Source organism: Bison bison, unplaced genomic scaffold, assembly GCF_000754665.1.
Source record: "Bison bison bison isolate TAMUID 2011002044 unplaced genomic scaffold, Bison_UMD1.0 scf7180017864390, whole genome shotgun sequence".
NCBI lineage: Eukaryota > Metazoa > Chordata > Mammalia > Artiodactyla > Bovidae > Bison > Bison bison.
The window spans coordinates 4,886,273-4,892,643 of record NW_011494962.1 but is presented as its reverse complement, the minus strand read 5'-3'; positions in this window follow the sequence as shown (position 1 = coordinate 4,892,643).

The following is a 6,371-nucleotide window of genomic DNA, read 5'->3' as shown; positions in this document are numbered from 1 at the left end:
ACAATTCTTCGGAGCTCAGTCTTCATCACAGTCCAACTCTCACATCCATACATGACCACTGGAAAAACCATAGCCTTGACTGGACGGACCTTTGTTGGCAAAGTAATGTCTCTGCTTTTGAATATGCTATCTAGGTTGGTCATAACTTTCCTTCCAAGGAGTAAGTGTCTTTTAATTTCATGGCTGCAGTCACCATCTGTAGTGATTTTGGAGCCCAGAAAAATAAAGTCTGACACTGTTTCCCCATCTATTTGCCATGAAGTGATGGGACCAGATGCCATGATCTTCATTTTCTGATTGTTGAGCTTTAAGCCAACTTTTTCACTCTCCACTTTCACTTTCATCAAGAGGCTTTTGAGTTCCTCTTCACTTTCTGCCATAAGGGTGGTGTCATCTGCATATCTGAGCTTATTGATATTTCTCCCAGCAATCTTGATTCCAGCTTGTGTTTCTTCCAGCCCGGCGTTTCTCATGATGTACTCTGCATGTAAGTTAAATAAGCAGGGTGACAATATACAGCCTTGACGTACTCCTTTTCCTATTTGGAAACAGTCTGTTGTTCCATGTCCAGTTCTAACTGTTGCTTCCTGACCTGCATACAGGTTTCTCAAGAGGCAGGTCAGGTGGTCTGTTATTCCCATCTCTTTCAGAATTTCCCACAGTTTATTGTGATCCACACAGTCAAAGGCTTTGGCATAGTCAATAAAGCAGAAATAGATGTTTTTCTGGAACTCTCTTGCTTTTTCCATGATCCAACAGATGTTGGCAATTTGATCTCTGGTTCCTCTGCCTTTTCTAAGACCAGCTTGAACATCAGAAAGTTCATGGTTCACATACTGCTGAAGCCTGGCTTAGAGAATTTTGAGCATTACTTTACTAGCATGTGAGATGAGTGTAATTGTGCGGTAGTTTGAGCATTCTTTGGCATTGACTTTCTTTTGGATTGGAATGAAAACGGACCTTTTCCAGTCCTGTGGCCACTGCTGAGTTTTCCAAATTTGCTGGCATATTGAGTGCAGCACTTTCACAGCATCAGCTTTCAAGATTTGAAATAGCTCAACTGGAATTCCATCACCTCTGCTAGCTTTGTTCGTAGTGATGCTTTCTAAGGCCCACTTGACTTCACAGTCCAGGATGTCTGGCTCTAGGTAGTGATCACACCATTGTGATTATCTGGGTTGTGAAGATCTTTTTTTGTACAGTTCAGCATATAATAACATACATATATATATTACACTATCGAATTGCTTATTACTTGGTTGTGTAATCGTGGGTAATTATTTTTTAATTCTTTATTTTTTAATATTTTGTATTACTCACAGTGAAAATATATTCCCTTGTGGTCAGAAAAAAAAAATTGAATTTGTTTTTGTATGGATTGTAAAATTGTTAAAGTCAGACTACTAAATTTATCTAGATGAGATATATGAACCTAATCCTGAGAATAGCTGGTATCAGAGCTAACCTCAGCAGATGAAAATATTTGAGTCATGAATCACTGTACCAATTTTACAACAATTTCAATTAGCTCATTATTCTTACTTTATTATTTAATTAAATATTTCAATTAACATACATTTGGTCTTTATGATTATACATATTTGTACAAGGAGAATTTTTAAAGCTTCCAAATAAAAGAAAATTAATTAATGGAATCTATTTGTAAATGCTTTCCAGGCTAGTTTTGTGATATATGAACTATGTAATGCTAAATTAACTGGATTCAGTAATGCTGTGTTCAACCACTGTGCTGTAAGTGAGCATGGTTTGTCACTGTCTTCCTGTGGTGAGGCAGAGTGTGTGTGACTACTCAGTCACTACTGTATACCTAGACACTCCTCTTAGCACATCCACTAAATGTTTAGAGTTAATTGGAGAAAAAGGAAAAAAAGATAATGAATGTTTTTCTCCTTTAAAGTTTCCTAAAGTTTTCTTCTATCTTCTGAGCCTTTAAAATTCCAGACTTGGGACTTCCCTGGTAGTCCAGTGGTTAAGAATCCGCCTAGCAGTGTAGGAAACATGGGTTTGATCCACGGTCTGGGAAGATCCCACATGCTGCAGAGAAACTAAGCTCATGAACCACAACTACTAAGCCCACATGCTGTAACTACTGAGCTCACGTGCCTAGAGCCCATGCTTCACAACAAATGAAGCCACTGCAGTGAGAACCCTGGGTACTGCAACTATGGTAGCCTCTGTGCAGCAATAAAGACCCGGAGCAGCCAAAAAAAAAAAAAAGCAAAAAATATTCCAGGCTTATAAATCATAGCTTATTCCTGGAGTCCCAGTGATTTTATTACTGGTCAGCATAATGAATATAAAAGTCAAGAGTATAAAGACTTCCAACATGGGCTTTCTAGCAAAAGTGCCTTTCTAGTCTCTTCTCATTTGGGTATATTGACTGGTGCTCATAATGAGAATGAAGGCAAGGTATTGTCAGAGAGGATAAGTTCAGGGAATTATTTTGGCCACTTGCAGATGACAAAGCCTTAGATCCTTAGGTGAGTTATCTGAAATGGGAAAACCCTCCCACGACACCTTAAGTTTAGGGGAGAAAGTGTGTCAAAGCAGGAAGGGAGCTCCAGGCTGGGCTTAGTAGTTCTTAGTTTTAGTCAGACTTTACTAATGAGTAGATGTGTGACCTTGAGTTATCACTTAACTTCTTTTTGCACCAGCTTCTCTAAGTTCAAAAAATATGATGTAATACATCATATACAAGAGTAGATGATGTATACTCTTGAGCTCTTCTACTCTCAGGCACTTCTGATTACTGATACACTGGTTGGTACTCACCTCACCCTCCCTGCCTATTCACCAACCCGAGAGCTGCTTGAGATCAAGACCATGTCCTTTTCAACTTTGTACTCTCAACAGCCAGTAACTGGCCTGAGCAGGGCATATGAAAACACAGCTCATATAAATGATCAGTTTGTGAAGACTCTGGTCTGTGGAGACTCTAGTCATAGGCTCCATCTGCCTGAGTAGTGGGTGTAATTGGGATAAGAAGAAAGAGAGCAGGTATCTATTGAGTGCGTACATGTAGCCACTAAATGTTTTTATTTAGTATATTTAGGATGTGGTATAGGTATAATTATGGCAATTTTATGGCACAAAGAGTGTGTAATTTGCCCAAGGAAGTGGCCAACTCTGAATGTGAACCCCAGGTTTCTCTTTGCTTCATAACCCAGGCTCCTTTCACTCTAATATGCCTTTAGTGGCAATAATTGATTTCATGACCTCTATAGAATAAGATTATTGCTACAGATTTAGGAAAACACACCACAGGAATGTATGGACTGGAAAGATCTTTTATGAGATCCTATCTATGTAAAACTCACCTCAGCAGCATCCATATTTCTAGTATATATGCAAACAGCTTCAGAAAGAGGATTGGTACAGGGCAAAGAGAGGTGGCAGGATACATTTAGTGTACTTTATCATAAAGACCTTTGTTCCTTTGTTCCTTGCATCTTTCCCTAGAATACCTCCTCCTCCATAATTCCTCCCTGATACTGTTTTTGCATTCTTGTGGTACTCAGTGTATACCATTCACTGCTCAGTGTATAGAGAGCCGTGCCATCCTGCCCTCTATTGTAAATGTTTGTGTACCTGGTTCCACTCTAGCTATGTACCTTCTACACCCTTGTATCTGGTTATGACACTGCGTACCAAGTAGATGTTCAAAACATAAATCTAACATCTTTCTCTTTTGAATTTATCTTGAAATTTTCTTTAAAGTATCTGTGGGATTTCCCTCTTCTCCAAGTAGAAAGGGATAATATGAAGAGGACCTAAAAAGGTATGATGATATTTTGTGGGAACCTGTATATTATCACCCTGTTTATTTCACTTATATGAAGAGCACATCACACAAAATGCCAGGCTGAGTGAGTTACAAGCTGGAATCAAAGTTGCAGGGGGTAATATCAACAACTTCAGATATGCAGATGATACTACTCTAATGGCAGAAAGCAAAGAAGAACTAAAGAGACTCTTGATGGAGGTGAAAGAGGGGAGTGAAAAAGCTGGCTTAAAATTCAACATTCAAAAAACTAAGATCATGGCATCTGGTCCCATCACTTCATGGAAAATAGAACAGGAAAATGTAGAAGCAGTGACAGATTTTCTTTTCTTGGGCTCCAAAATCACTGCAGATGGTGACTGCAGTCTTGAAATTAGAAGACACTTGCTTCTTGGAAGGAAAGCTATGACAAACCCAGACAGCATACTAAAAAGCAGAGACATCACTTTGCCGACAAAAATCTATATAGTCAAAGCTATGGTTTTTCCAGTAGTCATGTACAGATATGAGAGTTGGATAATAAAAAAGGCTGAGTGCTGAAGAATTTATGCTTTCAAATTGTGGTGCTGGAGAAGACTCTTGAGATTCCCTTGGACAGCAAGGAGATCAAACCAGTCAATCCTAAAGGAAATCAACCCTCAATAAAGCTTAAGTTTCAATACTTTGGCTACCAATGTGAAGAGCTGACTCATTGGAATGATGCTGGGAAAGTTAAAAGGTGAAGAGGGTGGCAGAGGATGAGATGGCTAGATAGTATCACAGACACAACGAACATGTACTTGAGCAAACTCCGGGAGGTAGAGGAAGACAGGGAAGCCTGGCTTGCTGCTGTCCATGGGATCACGAAGAGTTGGACACAACTTAGCAACTGAACAATGACAACAACAAAACAAGCATGTTACTGTGTTGATGTGAGGACTAAATGAGATAATGTAAGAAATGTGCCCAGCAAGTGTTTAGATAAAGGCAGCTGTTATTATTACTACACACGGGTGTGAATACAAAGATGATTAAGACATTTTCCACTGGCTAGAAATTTAGTAAGGGGAAAATCCTAGTCATGAGGACTGTGGGAAAACTAGGTTATTTCCCACTTGGTCCACTCTTTGTAGATTAATATCTAGTTGAGTCAACCACACAAACTCCCTCCTATTCACAGGCTCTGCTGTCCTGGGGTAGGGGCAGGGCAGGCAAAGAGAAAAGGGTTTTCTATCTGATTCTAAAGGTATGTCTAAGATTCATACACATGCTGCTGCTGCTGCTGCTGCTGCTAATTCGCTTCAGTCATGTCCGACTCTGTGCGACCCCATAGATGGCAGCCCACCAGGCTCCCCCGTCCCTGGGATTCTTGAGGCAAGAACACTGGAGTGGGTTGCCATTTCCTTCTCCAATGCATGAAAGTGAAAAGTGAAAGTGAAGTCGCTCAGTCGTGTCCGACTCTTTGTGACCTCATGGACTGCAGCCTACCAGGCTCCTCCGTCCATGGGATTTTCCAGGCATGAGTACTGGAGTGGGTTGCCATTGCCTTCTCCACATACACATGCAGTTGGCCTACATACATCTCTTTTATCATACCAGCATTAAAACATGAAACCTCACAGGGTACAACTGCTCTTCGTGACTCTTTGATTTTCAAGACAGCTCTTAATGTTTGTTTTAACCTTGCTTTGCCAGATAACAACACTGGAGGGTGGGGGTAAACTATGAGAGTGTAGGGCAAAACCATGAGATTGGCCTCTGAAAAAGGAAATGGCAACTCACTCCAGTATTCTTGCCTGGGAAATCCCACAGACAGAGGAGCCTGGTGGGCAACAGTCCATGGGGTCACAAAAGAGTCAGCCATTACTTAGTGACTGAATAACATTTTCCTCTCCTTTCCAGTCCCTCCCCTCACATGCACACATGTGAGCACACTGGACCAGGTGAAGCCCTGACTAGTCGCATGGAGTCAAGTCTGTGTTTCCTCTCCCTCCTGATATTAGGATTTGTCAGGAGCCACCTTAGGCATTACTGACACAATGGAGGCACGGCCCCAACCCTTCCTCCTCATCTCGCAGGCATGGTCCCAGGATGAAGGAGTTAGGTCTTGTGATTCTGACTTGTTATTTCCTTTCTTCGGTTGAGTTGGCTAGAAAGAATGTTAAGGTGCTTATTGTTCTTGAGAGAAGCATGAGAAAGCACAAAGTCTTCTGCAGTTGTGCCCAGAAAATAATCTATAAAGTAAACATTGACATTTGTTCAAGGATCTTTACAAAGAATGTTCCAGGATGAGCACGTAGGCCACAGCTTGAGGCCATGGGAAGGGTTGTTATCTGAGACCTGTTTGTGAGGGAAATGCTTATGGCAAAAGAAGTTTGCTGAATTTAGGGTTTAAGAATAATTAAGAATAGTTAGATTATCTGGGTCGTGAAGATCTTTTTTGTACAGTTCTTCTGTGTATTCTTGCCATCTCTACTTAATATCTTCTGCTTCTGTTAGGTCCATACCATTTGTGTCCTTTATCGAGCCCATCTTTGCATGAAATGTTCCCTTGGTATCTCTAATTTTCTTCAAGAGATCTCTAGTCTTT